Source organism: Taudactylus pleione, unplaced genomic scaffold, assembly GCF_031769625.1.
Source record: "Taudactylus pleione unplaced genomic scaffold, aTauple2 ptg000226l, whole genome shotgun sequence".
Classification (NCBI taxonomy): domain Eukaryota; kingdom Metazoa; phylum Chordata; class Amphibia; order Anura; family Myobatrachidae; genus Taudactylus; species Taudactylus pleione.
Window position 1 is genome coordinate 2,920,718 of NW_028284628.1, and position 26,783 is coordinate 2,947,500.

At 41.6% G+C, this 26,783-nt stretch overlaps 1 protein-coding gene across 1 annotated transcript in view; it reads left to right on the forward strand.

The window, feature by feature from the left end:
- Positions 1-2,745: 2,745 nt before the first annotated feature.
- The window catches only part of S1PR5 (sphingosine-1-phosphate receptor 5), a 30,447-nt gene continuing 6,409 nt past the window's right edge, over positions 2,746-26,783 (forward strand). Inside the window, exon 1 of the mRNA XM_088479139.1 lies at positions 2,746-2,869. The gene's annotated coding sequence lies outside the window, so the exon portion shown is untranslated. The remainder of the gene's footprint in view (positions 2,870-26,783) is intronic.

The window sequence follows — 26,783 nt, forward strand, 5'->3', positions numbered from 1 at the left end:
CTCTGTTTTATCAGGGTTCAGTCGCAGCCACCTGGCACTCATCCACTCCTGAAGCTCAGCTAGGCAGCCATTTAGGGTTGTTATTGGGTCCTTTGTACCTGGAGCAAAGGACAGGTACAGTTGTGTATCATCTGCATAGCAGTGGTAAACCAGGCCATGACGTCTGATTATTTCACCCAATGGTAGCATGTATACTGCAAAAAGCATGGGGGATAGTATAGAACCCTGTGGGACACCCCATGGAAGTGGTGATATATATCTCATATCTATCTATTGACCTACCTCATGTCTATTATATACAGTATCTATGTATCTCATATCTATCTATCTCATATCTATCTAATATGTATCTATCTACATATCTATCTATCTTTCTTTATATCTGTTTGAAAAATGATAGTTAGGAGCTAATTGGATGGTACTTTGATAAAGCTGTGACCTTAACACAGTGAAACGCGTTAGCAATTGGCTGCTACACACTGTATCACTTTTCCTGACTCAGAGACGAGTTCCTTGGATTATATTGCCACACCAGGCAGGTGACGACTCCAGCATATTATTGGACCGGTGCCCTGGGGACTTTATTGTGCGAATCACTGCAATCGCTAATTGGACTTTCAAATTTGGACAACGGACTTGTCCCAACAAGCTCTACATACATTTGTGATCTGGGATATCCATTGCACCCAACCATTGCAATTACTATACGGACCCCACATCATTGTGGACATCGGACTGGGTAATTATTTTGCTGGACACCTTCCTATACTTATCACCTCCATTCATATGGATATTTACTCGTCATCTGTACGATCAGGACTGATCAGATGTGTGTAATTTATATTACCATTTTATACTTAATTATGTGTTTCTACTATATATATTAAATATTTTTATTTTATATTTAAACTGAGCGCTGTTTATCTTTGTTTGTGTGTATACTGTGTCAATTGAGGACTGACTATCCTCATATTTACAGCTGCTCATTTTTTAACTTTCCTTGACATATACCCAGCTATTAGCGCTCCATCAGTAGCAATACTGTTTTTTTGTGTGTCCGAATGCAAAACTGGACAGACAAACATCTAATGGACTTAGGAAACAAACAGGCAAATCACATCACAAGGCAGTACATGTCTGCATTATCAATGCGTTTTATTAGTGCAAAATTTCTACATTTTATTTGCTATCGTCATTTAAAGTACAATACTACACACATTTCCTTATAATCAGTGGAAAATAAAGGTTTCTTTTTTCAGAGTGAAGGTCCCCTGCATCCCTATAATAACTGTGCACAACAGACATGTTTAAAGTACATAATTGCCTGAAAAACAGAGGAGTCATGTGATCACTCCGCTAGTAACTAGTGACACGACTGAGGCTGAGTGTAGGTCTAGCCACAATATGGTAAGGTTGTCCCTCAATAGCTCTACCATCAATGGTCAATTGTATGAAACCATCGTTTAGAAACCATAGATGATTGAGCCATCAAAGTTTTAACTTCATGCATGCGTCGATCGAGGCTGGCCTTACCATCAGGACTCCCATCAATGGTAAAACTGATTACCATCGCGATCAGACAATCGATGGCTGCTACAGGGGTGGTTCAAGACAGGCGGGGGCCCGTGTGCAGTTTCCGTGCACACCCACCCCTCTCCCGCCAAAATATGCACCGAGAAAACTCTGTTACTGTGTCAGGTTGTACTGTGCATTCGCAAATCTCTGGGAAAAATTCAGCTGCAACACTTTCCCAGGAGATTTTTGGGGTATTCAACTGAGAGGTAAGTGTAGTCTATGGGCTTAGGTGTGCAGTGTGGACCCAAGATCCCATGTATAGTTAATCATTGATGGTCAGCCCTACAATATGGCTGTCTCCACTCTGTGTAGGTGATGGATCTGCTTTAAGTATATTATATACTTTGCACAACTGTGTCCCTTTAACACGGGGATGGGGATCCTCAGGCCCGGGGGCTGTATAAGGCCCCCGGAATCATTTAGTCTGGCCCACTGAGCTTTTTTCTGCTAGCCTCATCTGGCTAGCAGGGTGCCTAGAATAGCACCCTGCAGCCAGAACCTATGCAGCAGTGCCACCTGGAGCGTCCTTAGGATGCTTCAGATGGTCACACCGCTGCCCTTACAGCTCCCCGGAGCATCCTCAGGACACTCGGGCATTGCAGTAATCTCTGGCAATTGCTGCCGCGCCCCCTATGTGACATCACACGGAGGGGGAGTGGCCTGCACCGGGCCTGCGAATAGTGTTATATATATCAAAATGGCCCTTGGCAGAAGAAAGGTTCCCCACCCCTGCTTTAACAGTTGTATTAGCATTTACAGTATAAGTGTGTTTCAGCATCCGAGAAATGCATGGTAATAATAATATTCTCTTGCCACATCATAGTCGTGCTGAAATATTACCATTTTCACTTCTGCATCTCCCGGCACAGTCAGCATGGCTTTGATCTTCTATAAATACTATTAGTGTCTAAAAGATTAGCGTGAGTGAAAAATAAAAGAATAAAACTGGAATTGTATGTATGGTCCTAAGAGAAAGAGACAGTTTGAGAACAGTGAGACATCAGAGTGTGTGTGTGTGAGAGAGATGGGAGGGGGGAAACTGTGCAGATACAGACTTGTGCCTGTAGAGAGGGGTTGAGGGAGGATAGTTTGATTTACTAAGGCAGGCAGCTGGGCAGGCTATTCATATGTAAGTGTACTGTAGTAGTGGCTGGGCAGGGCAGCGTTCAGCCTGGGATCACAGTGGAGGAGGGCCCAGTCCTATCATTTGCCTGTAGCAGACACAAGGCTGGAGGGTAACACTTCTCCTCTGAGAACTTTAGGAATTTGGAAAGAAAAAACTTTGCTGTTCAACGTAAGTTTCTTTGTTTTACAACTTCTCCTCTTTCCATGGCTAAGAAAACTTTGTTTTAAACTTCTGTTTCTTTCATCATGTTTCCCTGACAGCCTGCGGTGAGAGGTATGCATGGGAAGCATTCTGCTAGCCTATCTTTAGTGCAATACCACTAGTGAGATATGCAATCCAGATGTGCAGCGAGCATACTGTTTCTTGCCTATTAGATTGTAAGCTCTGCAGGCGAGAATGAATGCAAATATCTTTTAAAATAGTCACTTGCAACCTCTTGACGGGACGGAGCCATTGATGGTTGGTTCATTGAGTTCAGCACAATGGAGAGATTAGTGGGAGTAAAATCCAGGCAAAGATCTGAAAAATGCTTGATAGAATTTACTATTTTATATACATATATATATATATATATATATATATATATTTATAAATATATATATATATATATGCGTGTATTTATTTTTTTAAATTGTATTTGTTTGGGACAGGCTAAAAAACATAAGAGGTTTACATTTTATAGAGTTATAAACAATGCACTAAGTAAAATCATCCTCTATTGCACAAACTGATATCATTACAATAATAATCTCTGTATTTATATAGCGCTTTCCTCCAAAAAGGACTGAAAGTGTTTATATTTTACAATGGGGTTAAAACAGGGATAAATTATTTATTAATATTAGAACAATAATTATTGATCTACAAAATGAACCGTCCATGCTCAAAATGAATGTCTTTTATGCAGTGATTGTTCCTATGGAAGAATGTGCCCGTACTCACCTAAAGTTTCATGTTGATCCCTGATCTGTATTACCTTCCATAACCCGGATAAGTGCACAGATGCTTATTCTAGTCATTCATTTCTGAAATGATTTTATAAATATTAAAAAATAGACCCCTGAGTATGCCACAAACAAAGCCCTTCTCACCACTTTAGGAACCTATTTAGAACTGTGTAGAATATTGATGTTTTGCAGCTATCCATTGACTCTCATATGCAGGTGGGGGAGAGTTTATTGCAGTGAATATACTGTAATATTGTTCCCTTTGCTAGTCTCCAAACGCTGCAAGTAGTTCCAAAATCAATTAAATTTGCATTGCCAAAGGTGTTTGTTTGCCATATATATCTCTGTTTGTGCAACGCTATGAAATATGCTGGAACTATATAAATAGGTGATCATTGCTCAAAAACATATCAACACTGTGGCAATTGTGTAAAGTGCATATAATAATAGCATATGCTTTTATCCACCTGCTAATTGCTGATTACTTTGTGTGGTTTATGGAGCTGTGCAGGTTTGTACCTATATTAATAAATAACCACCTTGTGTATAATTCTGCTGTCTTGTAACTTTATCATGTAAAGATTTTATTTTATATGAGAGAGCCAGGATATGCGTGTATTTTGGTTTTGAACCTGGGTTATTTTGTTTTTAAAAAAATAATACATGTTTTTAAAAAACAGCTAAAATCATGTAATTTTTTGCAATCCAAAACCAGAAATTCGGATTTGAAATCCAATTTTCGTACCGCGGGAAGATCAGAACCGTGACTCAGATCTGTCCGGTTTCACAATATTCGGGTGGATGCAGATTTCTGGGGAACCGATCTGCACATCTCTAGTAATAATACACAGTATGCAGATGCAACATATGCTACAATGATACAAGGTGAACACTCATTTGCAATAGCCCTGTGGTCATCTTAATTGCTGTACATTATAGAGACTCAAGCACCAGGTTGAATGCATTCTGTGTGGGTGTAAAATGTCAATGGAACCCATCACTGTTTAGCTTCAGGGCAATGGTTTAAGGTTATAGGATTGTGGTCAGTGGTCAATGGCCAATTCATATTCAATTAGCATGTAAATGCACATTATACTGCAGTGCCGGCAGTAGCTTTGACTGTGTTATTGTGATGAACTGAGGCTTTTACAACTGATGCACATAATGGCCTCATATTCTATCAATGTCATTCATTCAGTGTTTTAGGTACCCCCTTCCAGTGGCCCCCAGGGGCCCGCTGAGGTTCACCTTGTGGTAGTGCAGGACGGGCGCATGCAGCAGAAAGAATTTACTAGGAGAAAGTAATGAATTCCATGTCTGTCGCTGTGTAGCAATTTTATTGTTTGGATCTATCTCAGCTGCAGTCAAGATGGGTTATTTGCAACCTCCGGCTGCTATGTACCAGAGGATACAATGTATCTCTCATCCCCTTATATGTAATTTATTTGCATGCATTTCAAATGTAAAAGTACCATTCTAGATATTGTTTATGTAATACCCTGCATGCCTTTAATAGTGTTCTTATTTGGTTGTGAGTCCAACACCTATTATCATGATGCAGACTCCATAAAAGGAAAACATTAAGCACATGTACGTGATTTATCAGTTTTATTTATTTTACTCCTCTGTCTGTGCACATCCTCCACCTACCTAAAGCAGCAGCACGTGCAGGAATCAACACAATCTCATTGTGATTGAATTATGTTTTTAGGATTTACTAGAAGTAAACTTTTATATTTATATTTCATTATGATCTTTTTAATATTATTTAGTATATTGTACTTTGTAAGGCGCTGCGGAACACTTGTGGCACTATATGAATAAACGATAATAATAATATTGCAGCACAATTCTTTTTTTGATGAGGTGCAGAACCTGCTTTTAGCCTGCAGATGTCACTGTTGTAATTGCTGCTTATGAAGAGTGTTTGGCCGACGGCAAGATTTCACCATTTAACAGTGGTAGAAACAGTGACACCTGCAGGCTGTAAAGTGAAACAAGTTGATTACATTTTAATGATGTACCACACAGAGGAGACAGTTACCTTATTTTAACCAGTGTGAGAATATCTTCAACAGTGATATATTTTTTTAAGTATGTTTCCTAGCTCAGATTTAGGTGACTGCACAGTACTACTCAGTTATTCTGGGATTATCGGACTCCTTCCCGTCTCACAGACTCCGCAGGCTACTGTCTGTCTAGAGGAGATAAATATGTTGTTGTTTATTTTTTTATTTTTACAAAAGGATGTGAAGAGATGACCACCATATAAATAGCAGGAGATAAACTTTCCTGTTTCATGGTAAATAATAGATTTTGGTCATGTTTCAGGAAACGGTCAATCTTCTGTTCCTAGAAAACAAGTTTCCTATGAGTTAACCTGAAGGCATGATCTTACTACCTAGAACGACAATGTCAAGCACTCTGTATAATAATACTGAGTATCTACATTTCATCGTATCTGAAACGTCTCAAGGTCATATTGCTAAAATGTGAGATATCAGAATTGATTCAGCCACCAATGTATGTGGCCCTGTGCCACCCTGTGCTGGCCCCACCCCTCAAAAGTGACATTGTGATGTCACGCCAAGGGATATTGCCGCCGACATCAGGAAGTAGAGCATTGTGATGTCACGCCAAGGGATGGTACTTTGAAATCAGGAAGTAGAGCATTCTGAGGACACTTCTGGTGACTCCACAGGGTCTGGGCAGCTCTGTAGCAGCGTTACTGTCTGCAGGGTGTTGTTCCATGATGCCAAAACAAAATGGGCTGGGCCTCTGGACCAGGGAGAAGTTGAGACACTGCAGGCAGCTTGCCCTCAGTACCAGTGAGAGTCTTAGAGCCTGGAGCATCTTAATGACACTCCAGGCGGTGACTTTATAGGCTGCAGGGTGCCGTTCCAGCCACCCTGCAGGCCAAATACAGGTGCCATGGGGCAGCGACCCACCAGGTCAGGTTATAGCCCTGCTTGGCACTTTCTAGTCAGTAGGACTGGCTGATATGTGGCCTAGTTTGTCTTTAGTGATGTTCAACAGATCTGTGTAAAAAGAAATGAAAGAAAACTCTAACATTGTTTGATACATAAAGTGATCCCCAGAGATGTAACTATAGTGGGAGCAGGGAGCACCATTGCTATGGAAACCAAATGCTTAGGGACTCTGCTTCCCTGCACCCAGCTCACTTCGGCATCAGGGCCGAACAGCACAGTAAGAACAATTGACACTGCATTGTGGGCAGTAAGTAGGACATGGGCAAACGCAGGGTGGGGGGGGTTCCAGTCACCCAGAAGCCCCTACCTATCAGCCTTCAGCTAAAATCATGACAATAGAAGTGGTGTATAAAACAATGTTACTAGGGATGAAGACGGACCATGTAGTATAAATGATGGGGTGAAGTTGCTGCACTACTGACGCATCTAACAGCCTGTATATGTTACATACACTTTGTATGAAACAGACTATGGCTTAAGTGCTATACGACCGCCCATACACATGCAGCAGAGGCTGCGGGGAGGGGGGCGGGACACGCAGAAAGTTTTACAATGTCCCCTCTTTTTACCTTCTTTGCGCCAAACTATACATACTAAGATCTTTTAGTCTTCCCTGGTAAATTTTGTGATCTAGGCCATAGGTTCTCAAACTCAGTCCTCAGGACCCCACACAGTTCACGTTCTTCAGATCACCTAGCAGGAGCACAAGTGTAGTCATCACTCACTGACACATTTTAAAAGTTCCACGGGTGGAGCTAATTATTTTACTTCTGATTCTGTGAGGAGACCTGGAAAACATGCACCGTTTGGGCTCCTGAGTACTGAGTTTGAGAATCTGTAATGTAGGCCATGCAGCATTTTAGTTGCCTTTCTTTGTACATTTTATATTGCATGGGAATGGGAGTGAAATATCCCCCCATGGGTGCCTAAACCTAACCCCCCCTCCCCGCACCCTAAACCTAACCCTCCCGGGGGGGGCCTAACTCTAACCTCCTCCCTATTGCCTAACCCTAACCCCCCTTTCCCCTAGCCTAACCCTAACCTTCCCCAGGGGGGTGCCTAACCCTAAGTCCCCCCGGGAATCTTGAAACCTAACCCCCCCATGCCCAGGCTAAGTGTATACTTACCCAGCAGAGAGGACAATCGGTCCGGTGTCCTCTGCGCTCCGGCGTCGGAATTAACATAGGCGTCAGTATTTCATAACTACATCCCATTGTATCTATTTACTTCTGGAGATATGGCCTCCAGTATTGAACACTAGATGAGGCCGTACCAGTTACCTATTATTTCTTTCTTCCTGCTACTGATTCCTCTCCCTATGCAACCAAGCATCTGACTTGCCTTTCTCATTGCTTTGTTACTATGCTTACCTGCCTTTAAGTCGCCTGAAATTGTGACTCCTAGATCCCTTTCCTCCTCTGTAGTTTCCATAAGAGTACCCTTGATACTATATTTAGCCTTTGGGTTCTTGAGATCCAAGTGCATGATTTTTTTTCTTCTTAGCATTATACTGTAGTTGCCACATTCTTGACAATTCCTCTAGTCCACCTAGATCCTCCATCATTTGTCTTACCCCTTCTGGTGTGTCTACCCTGTTGCTTATTTTTGTGTCATCTGCCAAAAGGCATAGTCACCAACAAAGATATTAAATTGCACTGGTCCAAGTACAGCTCACTGGGGTACTCCACTGGTAACCTTTCCCTCCTGTGAATGCACTCCATTTACTACAACTCTCTGTTTTCTATCCTGCAACTAAGTTCTTATCCGTTTAACCATCTTAGAATCCAATTCCAAGCTTTCGAGTCTGTGATGTGGGACAGTGACAAAAGCCTTACTAAAGTCTAGATAAGCTACAACTATGGCCCTCCCGTGATCTATTACTTTAGTCACCCAGTCTAAAAAGTCAATAAGATTTGTTTGGCATTATCTCCCCCTAGTAAACCCATGCTGTTTGGGATCCTGTAAGTTGCTGGATTTGAGATATTCCACAACTCTTTCTTTTACTAAGTGTTTACATTATTTTCCCTACTGCTGCTGTAGGCTCACTGGTCAGTAGTTACTTGCCTCTTCCTTGCTACCAGTTTTGTGCAGTGGGATTATATTTGCTCTTTTCCAGTCCTCTGAAATTACTCCTGTATCTAGTGACTGGTTGAATAATTCTGTTAATTGTGTTACCAGCACCCCTTTAAGCTCTTTTAGTTTCCTTGGATGTATCCCATCTGGCCCCATTGATTTATCCACTTGTGGCCTAATGTGAACTTGATGCACTGTGTGGCATAATGTGAACTGAGGTCACTTCAATGTGGCATAATTTGAACTGGGGGCACTGTGTGGCATAAAATGAATAACCACTTTGGAGAGAGGTGCCTCTCTAGAAGCAACATGGGCCTCTTCAAAATGTTGCTATGGGGCCCATAGTTCTAGTCACACCCCTGGAGATACCTATTCCATCACATAATATGATGACACTGAGGGGTAAATTTACTAAAGGTCGGCTAGCCTTCACTCCCCATGCGCATCAATGACCCGGTGCCCGGTTCACAAGTTGTCTTTCCTTGGACCATTTTTGGTAGGTACAAACTACTGCATACCAGGAACACCTTCCGTTTTGGAGATGCTCTGACCCAGTAGGGCAAGCATTGAATATATAAGACCTCATAATTTTACATTTATCTGTCTGTTGGATCCTTTGCTGGCAGTCCTAATGGGCTATACATAAATCTGCCAGCCTCCCTCTCACCTGATAATGATCACACTGCACTGTATTATGATAATGAGTATATACTGATAATGATCACAAGGCAATGTATAATGATACCGAGCATCTATATACTGATAATGATCACACTGCAGTGTATAATGATACTGAGTATCCATATACGGATAATAACCACACTGCGCTGTATAATGATACATAATTATACTACACTATATAATGATCCAAATAATTTATAAACTGACAATTAGCACACTGCACTTTATAATGATACACAGAATACATAAACTGACAACGATGCCTTTCATTAAAAAGGGATTTACAATGGGGATCTTTAGGGGTCAGGAGGAAGGCTGTGAATTTCCTTTTCCTGTAGATTAATGTTTACGGAGCTGAGTGACAGAAAAGGGGAAGTGAAGAGAGATGTGCACGGTCTGACTTTCTTTTACACTACAATTTGGTGCACTATTAATAACATGACTAGGGAAATACGCATGCTGTAACACACACACAATACATTATCTCTATTCCAGGCATTCTCTGCATCTGTGTAAGATGTCTCTAAAAAAAACCTCACCTGTTAAAGGGACATTTTTGTAGCCTGTCAGAAAATAAAAGTTTAGTTGACAGACTTTAATGTTAAAGTGTACCAGTCACCTAGAGGTGCGGGAGACTTGCCCACTGTTCTGGGAGGCAGGGAGCATCACATGCTTTTCAGGAGCCTCCCAGCCATGCCGGGAGAGTAGTGTGCATCATGTTGTGGAGCAGCGCAGAAGCAAGATTTCATTTTGCACAGTGAGATTATTGTATTATTGGTTCAGGCTGATTCTTGGTATGCAGAAGGGCACACAGTCATTTCCACACCAGTAATAAACCCAGATGTGTGGAGCTGGTCGGTCTTCATGACTTGCCTGATCCAGATGTGCAAGCTATTGCCGCATCCTTACCGCCTTTATGCTAATTCCGCAGCCGATGGGATTGGTACAGAGACACTTACTGGCTGCAGCTAATACGCCACAATGTCGCACCATCAGCCGCTATACCGAACATAGCACCAGCCCCATGGAGGTGCAGAATCTCCGTCTGATCATGGCTGCTGGGACCAGTGCAACTGCGGCAAAAGGCGGAGTCACTGACCACAAGACGCCCGCATCTGGCTAGCCACGACCCTTGGATCACCCTGGAACGCTCACTGAAATTGCCTCTTTCTGTATCCAAATTCATACTGCAGCTATCGCCAGTAATCATTGGGGCACATTGTCCACTTGTGTCCAACATGGACACAGTGTGCACCTCTGAGTCAGGCCATATATATGGTCCATCATGCGTCGCCATGTTGTTTCGGCACAGGCTGAAGTATCTCTGCCCAATAGGACTGAATCCCAGAGCACATTCATTATAGGGGGAAAATGTACCCTGGCCTCCAGACAATGGGGTATATTTGTGCACATACTTGTGAGGGCGGCTGGAGCTATGTCAAGGCTACCAAATTCAATATATTTGTAACATGGCTGCCTTTCCACCCAGCCTGACCGTTAAACATTTTCGGGCAGCTGTTACAGGAGGTAGTCTCTTCCTTGTGTAGCAGCTTTAGCAATGGGGAAGGTGGTTCCATCAGTATGACGATGGATTCTACATATTACACCTGCCCAGATAACTGTAAGGTTCTGCAGATCTGAAACTTCCGGAAACTCCCAAAATTGGGGGAGAGTCTCCCGGCTTCCAGGAACGTGAGCCATTGTTCCGCATCCCTCGGGCCAATCATGTAGTGGGTGGGTCATGATAATTGCAATGCACTATGCATAGTGTCATTGCAGCCCCAGCAGCTGAGGTGGGAATCCAACATCACAGATAGCTGGACCATAATGACATGATTTGTGGAGCTCCGCCCCATCCTGCCCACTTGCCTTTTTCTCTCCTCGGGTCTCCCGGGCAGGCAGTTGCCAATCAAAAGGTCACCCAAAATGACGGAATGTTGGGAGCTTATGTGTCTACATGAAGAGTAAGGGGCACTTACTAAAAATGAGAAGCAGGGGTGTTATTCACATTGTGGCAGCCAATCAGATTCTAGCTATCATATATATACTTAGTATCTTCTATAATTTAGACAATTATACTAAACCAACCCCCCCTCCTGTATCTCTAAAGGGCTGCTAGGACTAAAACACAAGTTTTATAACATAAATAATCTAAAAACAACATTCAAAGGTTTACGGGACAGGACGTCTGCAGTGTTTAGGAAATATATCCCTCCACAATCTGAGTTTAATTTTCTGATTTATCTGATAATCTAATTACATTTCGACATACATTTTTGTGCATGTTATCAGCAGCTGTTTTATATAAGCCAATGTGTATTTTATGAGCATACACTTGTTGCAAATGCAAAGCTCATAATGTAACCACAATCTTTCTGTACAATCTATATCCAACCTCCCTCATTGTAACCCTTCATAAGTGCCCTCTAGGCCTCATCCTTCACAGGCACACAGCCTCCCTGCCTGATACATCTGACAGAATGAAAAGGAGACCACCATGAAATGTGATGAACTAAACCTATGGTGATTTTTGTAGTAGGGATTACTCCAGTGCATTGTGTATGCAGAATATGATTGGCTGCAGCTTCTGTCCAATCAGGTGCTTTATTCAATACCTAGATATAATGGAGGGAAATATGAATAAGTGCACAGTTCCTGTTTAAATACAGCATAATAAGAGCTTTCAAGTATATTTTGGGAGGTGCACACAAGATCATTTAGTATGAGATACAGATGTCTTGAAGTATATAACTCCCAGAACATTGCCCCATTTCTAACCATATAATGATATATTCTGTAACAATACATAATTACTTAACCATATAACTTACAGTATATATACCGTAACAGTATATGTAGTAGTTCCCAAACCATATCACTTCTATATGCTGTCACTACTGTATGTATAGCCAGGGCTGTATCTATGAATGGGCAAGTGGTGACGCCGCCCAGGGACTAGGAGGCGGCACTGTTCCTGCCCCATGGTGCCTGTATATGGCATGCAGGGTCCCTGAGACGTCACCCTACAGCCTATAAAACCACCACCTGAAGCGTCATTAGGATGGCTTGAGTGCTCAGACTCTCACTAGTATTGGGGAAAAGCTGCCTGTAGTGTTCCCCTTTTGTTGTGGCATTGTGACATCACATGCTTGGAAGCAGGATCTACAAAGGGTGCATTACAAACCTAAGGCCCTGTGTATAGGTCACTAACAATATCACTTCTATATGATGTATATAATATACAGCTCCGACCATATTTCTTTTATATGCTGTAACAATTTATAGCTCCATAACCATACCACTTCTATATGCTGTAACTGTACATAGCTCCATAACCATACCACTTCTATATGCTGTAACTGTACATAGCTCCCAAATCATATTACTTCTATATGCTGTAACTTTACATATCTCCATAACCATACCACTTCTATATGCTGTAACTGTACATAGCTCCCTAATCATATTACTTCTATATGCTGTAACTGTACATAGCTCCCTAATCATATCACTTCTATATGCTGTAACTGTACATATCTCCATAACCATACCACTTCTATATGCTGTAACTGTACATAGCTCTCTAATCATACCACTTCTATATGCTGTAACAATGCATAGCTCCCTAATCCTATCACTTCTATTTACTGTAACTGTACATAGCTCCCTAATCATATTACTTCTATATGCTGTAACTGTACATAGCTCCCTAATCATATTACATCTATATGCTGTAACTATGCATAGCTCCCTAATCATATTACTTCTATATGCTGTAACTGTACATAGCTCCCTAATCATATCACTTCTATATCCTGTAACTGTACATAGCTTCCTAACCATATTACTTCTATATACTGTAACTATACATAGCTCCCTAATCGTATCACTTCAATATGCTGTAACTGTACATAGCTCCCTAATCATATTACTTCTGATTGCTGTAACAATGCATAGCTTCCTAATCATATCACTTCTATATGCTGTAACTGTACATAGCTCCCTAATCATATCACTTCTATATAATGTAACTATGCATAGCTCCCTAATCATATTACTTCTATATGCTGTAACTGTAGATATCTCCCTAATCATATTACTTCTATATGCTGTAACTGTACATAGCTCCCTAATCATACCACTTCTATATGCTGTAACTGTACATATCTCCCTAATCATATTACTTCTATATGCTGTAACTGTACATAGCTCCCTAATCATATTACTTCTATATGCTGTAACTGTACATAGCTCCCTAATCATATTACTTCTATATGGTGTAACTGTACATAGCTCCCTAATCATATCACTTCTATATGCTGTAACTGTACATGTCACCCTAATCATATTACTTCTATATGCTGTAACTGTACATAGCTCCCTAATCATATCACTTCTATATGCTGTAACTGTACATGTCTCCCTAATCATATCACTTCTATATGCTGTAACAGTACATCTCTCCCTAATCATATTACTTCTATATGCTGTAACTGTACATCTCTACCTAATCATATTACTTCTATATGCTGTAACTGTACATCTCTCCCTAATCATATTACTTCTATATGCTGTAACTGTACATAGCTCCCTAATCATATTACTTCTATGTGCTGTAACTGTACATAGCTCCCTAACCATATTACTTCTATATAAACCTTCTATCGGATGAGGTGTGTCATGTGTGCAAACCACTTACCCCTACTAAAATAAATAAAGACACTGAGACGTGGATTTGGCAGATAACTTGATGGCAATTTATTGGAGTAATAATTATTATTTATTTAAGGATGTATGGTGGCAAAGATAGGACGGACAGAAATCAGCCAAATCTGCGATGCCCACACACAAACAACAACAGGCATAGCAGGCGTAGATCGACCAGAGTGCATAAACATAACAATATAATCAACAAAAAGGTAACGCTCACCCTCGACCTTGACTACCCACCCATTTAGATGATGATACTGCCCCCCGTTAGGTTGGTACAGCCAACTACCAGTCAACGAAAGGAGCGCACCTCAACTAAATAATTGCACCCAGACTGGTGACCTGCCGTTCTTTCCCACCACGCTAAAGCCAAATCCACAACAGAACAGCCTAAATTTAAAGGGAGGGAGGGAGGGTGGGAATCTGGAAACAAAGAGGCTTTGGCCCACACATCTAGCACCTTATATAATGTCCCTATTAAAAACCGCCCCTGCTTGCCATAGGCTATCTATAACCAGTGATTTGCATACATGCCAGCCCCCATCCTAGAGGTTTAAAACACCTCTTTTCTTATGCAATCATTTGGTTTCTCTAATGTAACAATACATAGCTCCCTAACCATATAACTTCTATATAATGTAACAATACATAGCTCTCTAACCATATCACTTCTATATAATGTAACAATACATAGCTCTATAACAATATCACTTCTATATAATGTAACAATACATAGCTCCCTAACCATATCACTTCTACTGTATATAATGTAACAATACATAGCTCTATAACCATATCACTTCTATATAATGTAACAATACATAGCTCCCTAACCATATCACTTCTACTGTATATAATGTAACAATACATAGCTCCCTAACCATATTACTTCTATATAATGTAACAATACATAGCTCCCTAACCATATCACTTCTATATAATGTAACAATACATAGCTCCCTAACCATATCACTTCTATATAATGTAAGAATACATAGCTCTATAATCATATAACTTCTATATAATGTAACAATACATAGCTCCCTAACCATATCACTTCTATAAAATGTAACAATACATAGCTCTATAACCATATCACTTCTATATAATGTAACAATACATAGCTCCCTAACCATATCACTTCTATATAATGTAACAATACATAGCTCCCTAACCATATCACTTCTACTGTATATAATGTAACAATACATAGCTCCCTAACCATATTACTTCTATATAATGTAACAATACATAGCTCCCTAACCATATCACTTCTACTGTATATAATGTAACAATACATAGCTCCCTAACCATATTACTTATATATAATGTAACAATACATAGCTCTATAACCATATCACTTCTATATAATGTAACAATACATAGCTCTATAACCATATCACTTCTACTGTATATAATGTAACAATACATAGCTCCCTAACCATATCACTTCTATATAATGTAACAATACATAGCTCCCTAACCATATCACTTCTATATAATGTAACAATACATAGCTCCCTAACCATATTACTTCTATATAATGTAACAATACATAGCTCCCTAACCATATCACTTCTATATAATGTAACAATACATAGCTCCCTAACCATATCACTTCTACTGTATATAATGTAACAATACATAGCTCTATAACCATATCACTTCTATATAATGTAACAATACATAGCTCTATAATCATATCACTTCTACTGTATATAATGTAACAATACATAGCTCTATAACCATATCACTTCTACTGTATATAATGTAACAATACATAGCTCTATAACCATATCACTTCTACTGTATATAATGTAACAATACATAGCTCTATAACCATATCACTTCTACTGTATATAATGTAACAATACATAGCTCCCTAACCATATCACTTCTACTGTATATAATTAACAATACATAGCTCTATAACCATATCACTTCTACTGTATATAATGTAACAATACATAGCTCCCTAACCATATCACTTCTACTGTATATAATGTAACAATACATAGCTCTATAACCATATCACTTCTACTGTATATAATGTAACAATACATAGCTCTATAACCATATCACTTCTACTGTATATAATGTAACAATACATAGCTCCCTAACCATATCACTTCTATATAATGTAACAATACATAGCTCTATAACCATATCACTTCTATATAATGTAACAATACATAGCTCCCTCACCATATTACTTCTACTGTATATAATGTAACAATACATAGCTCCCTCACCATATTACTTCTACTGTATATAATGTAACAATACATAGCTCTAGAACCATATTACTTCTACTGTATATAATGTAACAATACATAGCTCTATAACCATATCACTTCTACTGTATATAATGTAACAATACATAGCTCTATAACCATATCACTTCTACTGTATATAATGTAACAATACATAGCTCCCTAACCATATCACTTCTACTGTATATAATGTAACAATACATAGCTCTATAACCATATCACTTCTACTGTATATAATGTAACAATACATAGCTCCCTAACCATATCACTTCTACTGTATATAATGTAACAATACATAGCTCTATAACCATATCACTTCTATATAATGTAACAATACATAGCTCTATAACCATATCACTTCTACTGTATATAATGTAACAATACAGAGCTCTATAACCATATCACTTCTACTGTATATAATGTAACAATACATAGCTCCCTAACCATATCACTTCTATATAATGTAACAATACATAGCTCTATAACCATATCACTTCTATATAATGTAACAATACATAGCTCTATAACCATATCACTTCTATATAATGTAACAATACATAGCTCTATAACCATATCACTTCTATATAATGTAACAATTCATAGCTCCCTAACCATATCACTTCTACGTATATGCTGTAACAATACTTAGCTCTATAACCATATTACTTCAATATTCTGTAACTATGTACAGCTCCCTCACCATATTACTTCTACTGTATATGCTGTAGCACACTAACCATTTCAACTTCTGTAACCTATAACAATAATTAGCTCCCTAGTAAGCCTACCACCCTTTAAAATGAGTTTCCACATAATTATAAACAAAGCTATGTATCAAAACCTGGGAGAAGGAAATATAAGAGATATCCCTTGCATTCAGTTAACTAAAGCTGGCCACACACATAGCGATATTTTACCCGAACTGGCCGATTCCGACACATTGGAACGACGGATCGTGTAACATATGGCCAAATCGTGAGGTAATCATGAGTCCCCACTCACGATGCGATGCGCGTCTCCGCTGGTCGCACATCGCATTGTCAGATCTGCCATGCAGTAGGGCAGATCTGACAATCTAGGAGGCGATGCACTGTGACAGTCTGGATGCAGGAGAGATTGTATGAAGATTGGACACCAAATTGTGTGCAGATCATGTGGAGATCATGTGCAGAGCTGCTGGGGAGAGATTTCAAGGGAAATCGTACACAAATCGTACACATCGGCTGATCGTGTGCAGATCGCTATGTGTGTGGGCACCTTAACACAGGTTACCACAGTCCTTGTCACAATGAGGTTTGTGGTCTGACAGTAGACAATACAGCCTGCTCCTTGTTCTCATGCAGGGACACAGCAGCTGCTGTATATGCCCCTACAAGCTAGGATGAGTTTGTAACTGTGGCAATGCACGTACTATTGCTGCACCTTTCTATAACTGTGTATGACATTTGTGGTTAAAACAACTGAAATAGAGTAGGTTTGGTAGTAATTACTTAACCGGAAAGTTATAGCGTTATATGAGAGTCTGTGGCTTAATGGGCAGATTGTGCGTGTGTATGTATGTATTAGGGTGGAGATGGGGTGTGCGTGTGTATGTATGTATTAGGGTGGAGATGGGGTGTGCGTGTGTATGTATGTATTAGGGTGGAGATGGGGTGTGTGTATGTACTGTATGTAATTAGGGTGGAGATGGGGTGTGCGTGTGTATGTATGTATTAGGGTGGAGATGGGGTGTGTGTATGTATGTATTAGGGTGGAGATGGGGTGTGTGTATGTACTGTATGTAATTAGGGTGGAGATGGGGTGTGCGTGTGTATGTATGTATTAGGGTGGAGATGGGGTGTGTGTATGTATGTATTAGGGTGGAGATGGGGTGTGTGTATGTACTGTATGTATTAGGGTGGAGATGGGGTGTGCGTGTGTATGTATGTATGTATTAGGGTGGAGATGGGGTGTGTGTATGTATGTATGTATGTATTAGGGTGGAGATGGGGTGTGTGTATGTATGTATTAGGGTGGAGATGGGGTGTGTGTATGTACTGTATGTATTAGGGTGGAGATGGGGTGTGCGTGTGTATGTATGTATTAGGGTGGAGATGGGGTGTGTGTATGTACTGTATGTATTAGGGTGGAGATGGGGTGTGCGTGTGTATGTATGTATTAGGGTGGAGATGGGGTGTGTGTATGTACTGTATGTATTAGGGTGGAGATGGGGTGTGCGTGTGTATGTATGTATGCATTAGGGTGGAGATGGGGTGTGTGTATGTACTGTATGTATTAGGGTGGAGATGGGGTGTGCGTGTGTATGTATGTATGTATGTATTAGGGTGGAGATGGGGCGTGTGTATGTATGTATTAGGGTGGAGATGGGGTGTGTGTATGTAATGTATGTATTAGGGTGGAGATGGGGTGTGCGTGTGTATGTATGTATGTATTAGGGTGGAGATGGGGTGTGCGTGTGTATGTATGTATGTATTAGGGTGGAGATGGGGTGTGTGTATGTATGTATTAGGGTGGAGATGGGGTGTGCGTGTGTATGTATGTAGGTGGAGATGGGGTGTGTGTATGTACTGTATGTATTAGGGTGGAGATGGGGTGTGTGTATGTACTGTATGTATTAGGGTGGAGATGGGGTGTGCGTGTGTATGTATGTATGTATTAGGGTGGAGATGGGGTGTGTGTATGTACTGTATGTATGAGTGGAGATGGGGTGTGCGTGTGTATGTATGTATGTATTAGGGTGGAGATGGGGTGTGTGTATGTACTGTATGTATTAGGGTGGAGATGGGGTGTGCGTGTGTATGTATTAGGGTGGAGATGGGGTGTGCGTGTGTATGTATGTAGGTGGAGATGGGGTGTGTGTATGTACTGTATGTATTAGGGTGGAGATGGGGTGTGTGTATGTACTGTATGTATTAGGGTGGAGATGGGGTGTGCGTGTGCATGTATGTATGTATTAGGGTGGAGATGGGGTGTGTGTATGTACTGTATGTATGAGTGGAGATGGGGTGTGCGTGTGTATGTATGTATGTATTAGGGTGGAGATGGGGTGTGTGTATGTACTGTATGTATTAGGGTGGAGATGGGGTGTGCGTGTGTATGTATTAGGGAGGAGATGGGGTGTGTGTATGTACTGTATGTATTAGGGTGGAGATGGGGTGTGCGTGTGTATGTATGTATGTATTAGGGTGGAGATGGGGTGTGTGTATGTACTGTATGTATGAGTGGAGATGGGGTGTGCGTGTGTATGTATGTATTAGGGTGGAGATGGGGTGTGTGTATGTACTGTATGTATTAGGGTGGAGATGGGGTGTGTGTATGTATGTATTAGGGTGGAGATGGGGTGTGTGTATGTACTGTATGTATTAGGGTGGAGATGGGGTGTGCGTGTGTATGTATGTATTAGGGTGGAGATGGGGTGTGTGTATGTACTGTATGTATTAGGGTGGAGATGGGGTGTGTGTATGTACTGTATGTATTAGGGTGGAGATGGGGTGTGCGTGTGTATGTATGTATTAGGGTGGAGATGGGGTGTGTGTATGTATGTATTAGGATGGAGATGGGGTGTGTGTATGTACTGTATGTATTAGGGTGGAGATGGGGTGTGCGTGTGTATGTATGTATTAGGGTGGAGATGGGGTGTGCGTGTGTATGTATGTATTAGAGTGGAGATGGGGTGTGCGTGTGTATGTATGTATTAGGGTGGAGATGGGGTGTGCGTGTGTATGTATGTATTAGAGTGGAGATGGGGTGTGCATGTGTATGTATGTATTAGGGTGGAGATGGGGTGTGCGTGTGTATGTATTAGGGTGGAGATGGGGTGTGTGTATGTATGTATTAGGGTGGAGATGGGGTGTGCGTGTGTATGTATATATTGGAGTGGAGATGGGGTGTGCGTGTGTATGTATGTATTAGGGTGGAGATGGGGTGTGTGTATGTACTGTATGTATTAGGGTGGAGATGAGGTGTGCGTGTGTATGTATGAGGGTGGAGATGGGGTGTGTGTATGTACTGTATGTATTAGGGTGGAGATGGGGTGTGTGTATGTACTGTATGTATTAGGGTGGAGATGGGGTGTGCGTGTGTATGTATGTATGTATTAGGGTGGAGATGGGGTGTGGGTATGTATGTATTAGGGTGGAGATGGGGTGTGTGTATGTACTGCATGTATTAGGGGGGAGATGGGGCGTGCGTGTGTATGTATGTATGTATTAGGGTGGAGATGGGGTGTGTGTATGTACTGTATGTATTAGGGTGGAGATGGGGTGTGCGTGTGTATGTATGTATTAGGGTGGAGATGGGGAGTGCGTGTGTATGTATGTATTAGAGTGGAGATGGGGTGTGCGTGTGTATGTATGTATTAGGGTGGAGATGGGGTGTGTGTGTGTATGTATGTATTAGAGTGGAGATGGGGTGTGCGTGTGTATGTATGTATTAGGGTGGAGATGGGGTGTGCGTGTGTATGTATGTATTAGGGTGGAGATGGGGTGTGCGTGTGTATGTATGTATTAGGGTTGAGATGGGGTGTGCGTGTGTATGTATGTATTAGGGTGGAGATGGGGTGTGCGTGTGTATGTATGTATTAGGGTTGAGATGGGGTGTGCGTGTGTATGTATTTATTAGGGTGGAGATGGGGTGTGCGTGTGTATGTATGTATTAGGGTGGAGATGGGGTGTGCGTGTGTATGTATGTATTAGGGTGGAGATGGGGTGTGCGTGTGTATGTATGTATTAGGGTGGAGATGGGGTGTGCGTGTGTATGTATGTATTAGGGTGGAGATGGGGTGAGTGTATTGAGGTGAGTTTAGTGGCATAGGGCTGGTGGGGGGTATACAACATTTCACCCACATCTTAGACAGTTATATATAAAAATAGGAAAATATACTAAACAATATAAAAACCAGGACAGTGTGCTTATTTACAGTAAGTCACTGCAGTGTGTTAGAACTGCAACCATTGGAGGGGGTGCAGCGGCTGTAGGGCCCGGATGTTAGAAAGGGCCCATTGCAACCGCATTCCCTGCAACGCAGAAGCTCCGCCACCACCTGCACCCACTGTCACCTGAGAACAGGCGCAGCAAATCGCATGTATGGCAGATAAGTGTGTGGGTGTGTGTGTAGGAAAGGGTTAAAGAAAACATGTTATTTTTCTGATGAGACAGAGTTATTAGAAAGGCAGCATGACAGGACGTGTCCACAGACCGGTACAGGTTATTGTGTGTCAGCAGGTACATGTGTCTGATCCGCACATGTCTGTTACCCGGCCCATTACTGCTCTAGTCAATCATGTTATTCAAAATATTTGGAGATTCATTTTGTTCTTTACCTTCTGGGGAAGTATCTTCTTCAGCAGCTTCCCAGGTATTTCAGCTTTTTGTACTCTGTGGTATGAAATCTGTAACTACAGTAAGAGTGTAGAATTCACCCCCCCCCCAAATATGTCATTGCCTCCTTGTATGGTACCTGTGAAGATAGTGTAAATGTACGTACACACTCGTAACAATTTTTTGAACGATTTAACTATAACGACGTCGTTATCGTTCAAAAAATCGTTCAGTTTCTGAGTTATAACAATGAACGAAAATTGCTCAAGCGCACTCCCGTTTGTAGTTCATCGTCCATTTCAGACTGTCCAACATAACGATTTTCATTTTCAAGGAACATTTTTCGTTCATCGTTGTAAAAATCGTTCATTACACCTCAAAAAATCGTTCACTTTTCAAGGGAAAATCTGACAGAAAATTGTTGGTTACAAAATCGTTACGTCTGTATGCAGCTTAAGAGTGTATAAGGGCCTATTTATCACGTCATTTACTAAGCAGTGGATTCACAAAACTGAATGTATACAGATTTCGCCTATATTTAAAAGCGTAAATATACTTAATGTAAAACAAGCATGATTTAGCATTTACTTGTATTGCTCTTTTAAATATGGCAGGAAAAATCTGTATAAATCGAGGGTTTTGTAAATCCACTGCTTAGTAATTATGTCCCTAAATGTCCCCATTAAATATCATTTCCTGATGCCGAGGTTCTCTACAAATATAATTATTTTCTTCCAATTTCCAATCAAGAAGGTTCAACTGGGCCAGCATAGTGACTATGGCCCTCATTCAGAGCCGGACGCTCTGAGCAGAGCGCACGCTCTGAATGAGGGCCGTCCTCCATAATTATGGAGCGTCCTCCTGGACGCTCGTATAGCTGTGGGTCACCACCCACAGCCTATACGAGCGTGCAGGTTGATGGCCGCGATGGTCTTGACCATCGCGACCATCGCCACTGCGAGCCGGAGCCTGCGGTTGAGTTTCTCAACCGCAAGGCTCGGAGTGATTTTGGCTCTATCAGAGCCAAAATCACTCCTACTGACATCACAAGTGATGTCAGTGGGCCGGCTTCTGACGGTAGGCGTTCCCTTGGGAACGCCCCCGTCAGGGAGGCACGCCCACCAAAGGGGGCGTGCTGTCAATCAACATCGACAGCACGCCCCCTCTGATCAGACACAACGAGCAAAGGAAAGTCCTTCGCTCGTCGCGTCTGGCGCATGCGCACCATCGACCCACTTGCGAGTGGACAGCCGCTTGCGAGTGGGTCTGAATCAGACCCTATATGCAAAGAGGGAGGAAAAGAGCTCCAGCCTCCCAGGGAGGTATCAGCAGATCCCTCGCTTTCTGAGAGTGCCCATAGGAGAAAGTGGGCTCACACCGTCTACCAGCTACGTTTTTAGCAGCCCCTCATCACTGCCCCATAAAGAACTATAGGGACGGTGGTAGTTAGCAAACGTTTTGTACATATCTGTGATATACTGTATCTGCCTTTATAGCTGTAAAAAATATTGAAATTACTTAATTGTAAAAATGGAATGTTTGCACAGGATTTAGAGGTTTGCAGGTTGTAATAAACGGGCCCCAAAGTCTTGCATGGCAAAATGTTTGAACGTATCGTTTCCCTGAGGCCTATTTATCAACGTTATTGGCCCTTTAAATCGTGCAGAAACAGCAGTTTCCACATGATTTATCTGTTGCTACTATTTATCATGTGCTTTACGCAGGAGACAGTGCAGACACATCTATCTACTGCCACTGCGGCCAATGTAGCTGCTTATTGGGGTATTTTCTGTATATTACAGTTCTCAGGGTCAGCATTCCTTTCTCATTGTATTATTCTCTCTGTATTATATTCATGTTCTCTCTCTTTATTGGAGTGTGAGCTTGCAGGTCAAATTTTGCTCTGCTTATATCATTCTCTCTGAATTATATCAGTGACCTCTGTATATCAGAGTGTGAGTTCTGCAGGTCAGAATCCCTGTCTCCTTGTATTATATCACTGTGTTATATCAGTAACCTCTGTATTTCACAATGTGAGTTCTGCAGGTCAGAATCCCTGTGTCCTTGTATTATATCAGTGACCTCAGAGTGTGAGTTCTGCAGGTCAGCATCCCTGTCTCCTTGTATTATATCTCTGTATTATATCAGTGACCTCTGTATATCAGTGTGTGAGTTCTGCAGGTCAGAATCCCTGTCTCCTTGTATTATATTTCTGTATTGTATCAGTGACCTCTGTATATCACAATGTGAGTTCTGCAGGTCAGAATCCCTGTCTCCTTGTATTATATCTGTATTATATCAGTGACCTCTGTATACCAGAGTGTGCGTTCTGCAGGTCAGAATCCCTGTCTCCTTGTATTATATCAGTGACCTCTGTAGGTCAGAATCCCTGTCTCCTTGTATTATATCTCTGTATTATATCAGTGACCTCTGTATATCACAATGTGAGTTCTGCAGGTCAGAATCCCTGTCTCCTTGTATTATATCTCTGTATTAGATCAGTAACCTCTGATCAGAGTGAGAGTTCTGCAGGTCAGAATCCCTGTCTCCATGTATTGTATCTGTATTGTATCAGTGACCTCTGTATATCACAATGTGAGCTCTGCAGGTCAGAATCCCTGTCTCATTGTATTATATCTCTGTATTATATCAGTGACCTCTGTTTATCACAGTGTGAGTTCTGCAGGTCAGAATCCCTGTCTCCTTGTATTATATCTCTGTATTGGAACGGTTCGATTCCCGTCAGCGGCAGCCCGACAGGAGCAGAGTTCGAAGCAGCAGAAGCCCAACAGCGCTGGAAATCCCGATCGTGGATAGGTAAGTATAGACTAACCTAACCCCCCTAACCCTCCTTAGGGGTGCCTAACCCTAACTTCCCCCCCAAGTGCCTAATCCCCCCTCTAAGTGCCTAACCCTAACCACCCCCTTCCCTGCATAAACCTAAGTCCCCCGGGGGGATGCCTAACCCCAAGTCCCCCCCGGGGATGCCTAACCGTAACCCTCCCTCCCCCTAGCCTAACCCTAACCCTCCCGGGGGGTGCCTAACCCTAAGTCCCCCACGGGAGCCCTAAACCTAACCCTCCCCCCCCGCGGCTGTCCGCTCGCGGCGCCCGGCATCACTACGATCGTGATGCCGGGCGCTGGTCTCCCGGCGTCTGGGAAATGCGGGCGTCTACATCTAGACGCCCGGCATTTCACCCTTGCCGGGAAATGACAGTCGGGAAGCCGGCTGCCGGTATTTAGGCAGTCGGCTTCCCGATTGCTTGCCCTCTGTATTATATCAGTGACCTCTGTATATAAGAGTGTGAGTTCTGCAGGTCGGAATCCCTGTCTCCTTGTATTATATCAGTGACCTCTGTAGGTCAGAATCTCTGTCTCCTTGTATTATATCAGTGACCTCTGTAGGTCAGAATCCCTGTCTCCTTGTATTATATCTCTGTATTATATCAGTGACCTCTGTATCAGAGTGAGTTCTGCAGCTCAGAATCCCTGTCTCCTTGTATTATATCAGTGACCTCTATATATCACAATGTGAGTTTTGCAGATCAGAATCCCTGTCTCCTTGTATTATATCTATATTATATCAGTGACATCTGTATATCAGAGTGTGAGTTCTGCAGGTCAGAAGCCCTGTCTCCTTGTATTACATCTGTATCATATCAGTGACCTCTGTATATCAGGGAGTGTGAGTTCTGCAGATCAGAATCTCTGTCTCCTTGTATTATATCTCTGTATTATATCTGTGACCTCTGTATATCAGAGTGTGAGTTCTGCAGATCAGAATCCCTGTCTCCTTGTATTATATCTCTGTATTATATCAGTGACCTCTGTATCAGAGTGAGTTCTGCAGCTCAGAATCCCTGTCTTCTTGTATTATATCAGTGACCTCTATATATCACAATGTGAGTTCTACAGATCAGAATCCCTGTCTCCTTATATTATATCTCTGTATTATATCAGTGACCTCTGTATCAGAGTGAGTTCTGCAGCTCAGAATCCCTGTCTCCTTGTATTATATCAGTGACCTCTATATATCACAATGTGAGTTCTGCAGATCAGAATCCCTGTCTCCTTGTATTATATCTATATTATATCAGTGACATCTGTATATCAGAGTGTGAGTTCTGCAGGTCAGAAACCCTGTCTCCTTGTATTACATCTGTATTATATCAGTGACCTCTGTATATCAGAGAATTTGAGTTCTGCAGATCAGAATCTGTCTCCTTGTATTATATCTGTGACCTCTGTATGTCAGAGTGTGAGTTCTGCAGATCAGAATCCCTGTCTCCTTGTATTATATATCTGTATTATATCAGTGACCTCTGTATCTGAGTGAGTTCTGCAGCTCAGAATCCCTGTCTCCTTGTATTATATCAGTGACCTCTATATATCACAATGTGAGTTCTGCAGATCAGAATCCCTGTCTCCTTATATTATGTCTCTGTATTATATCTGTGACCTCTGTATATCAGAGTGTGCGTTCTGAAGGTCAGAATCCCTGTCTCCTTGTATTATATCAGTGACCTCTGTAGGTCAGAATCCGTCTCCTTGTATTATATCAGTGACCTCTGTAGGTCAGAATCCCTGTCTCCTTGTATTATATCTCTGTATTATATCAGTGACCTCTGTATCAGAGTGAGTTCTGCAGCTCAGAATCCCTGTCTCCTTATATTATATCAGTGACCTCTATATATCACAATGTGAGTTCTGCAGGTCAGAATCCCTGTCTCCTTGTATTATATCTATATTATATCAGTGACATCTGTATATCAGAGTGTGAGTTCTGCAGGTCAGAAACCCTGTCTCCTTGTATTACATCTGTATCATATCAGTGACCTCTGTATATCAGAGTGAGAGCTCTGCAGGCCAGAATCCCTGTCTCCTTGTATTAGATCAGTGACCTCTATATACCACGATGTGAGTTCTGTAGGTCAGAATCCCTGCCTCCATGTATTATATCTGTATCATATCAGTGACCTCTGTATATCAGAGTAAGAGCTCTGCAGGTCAGAATCCCTGTCTCCTTGTATTATATCAGTGACCTCTATATACCACGATGTGAGTTCTGTAGGTCAGAATCCCTGTCTCC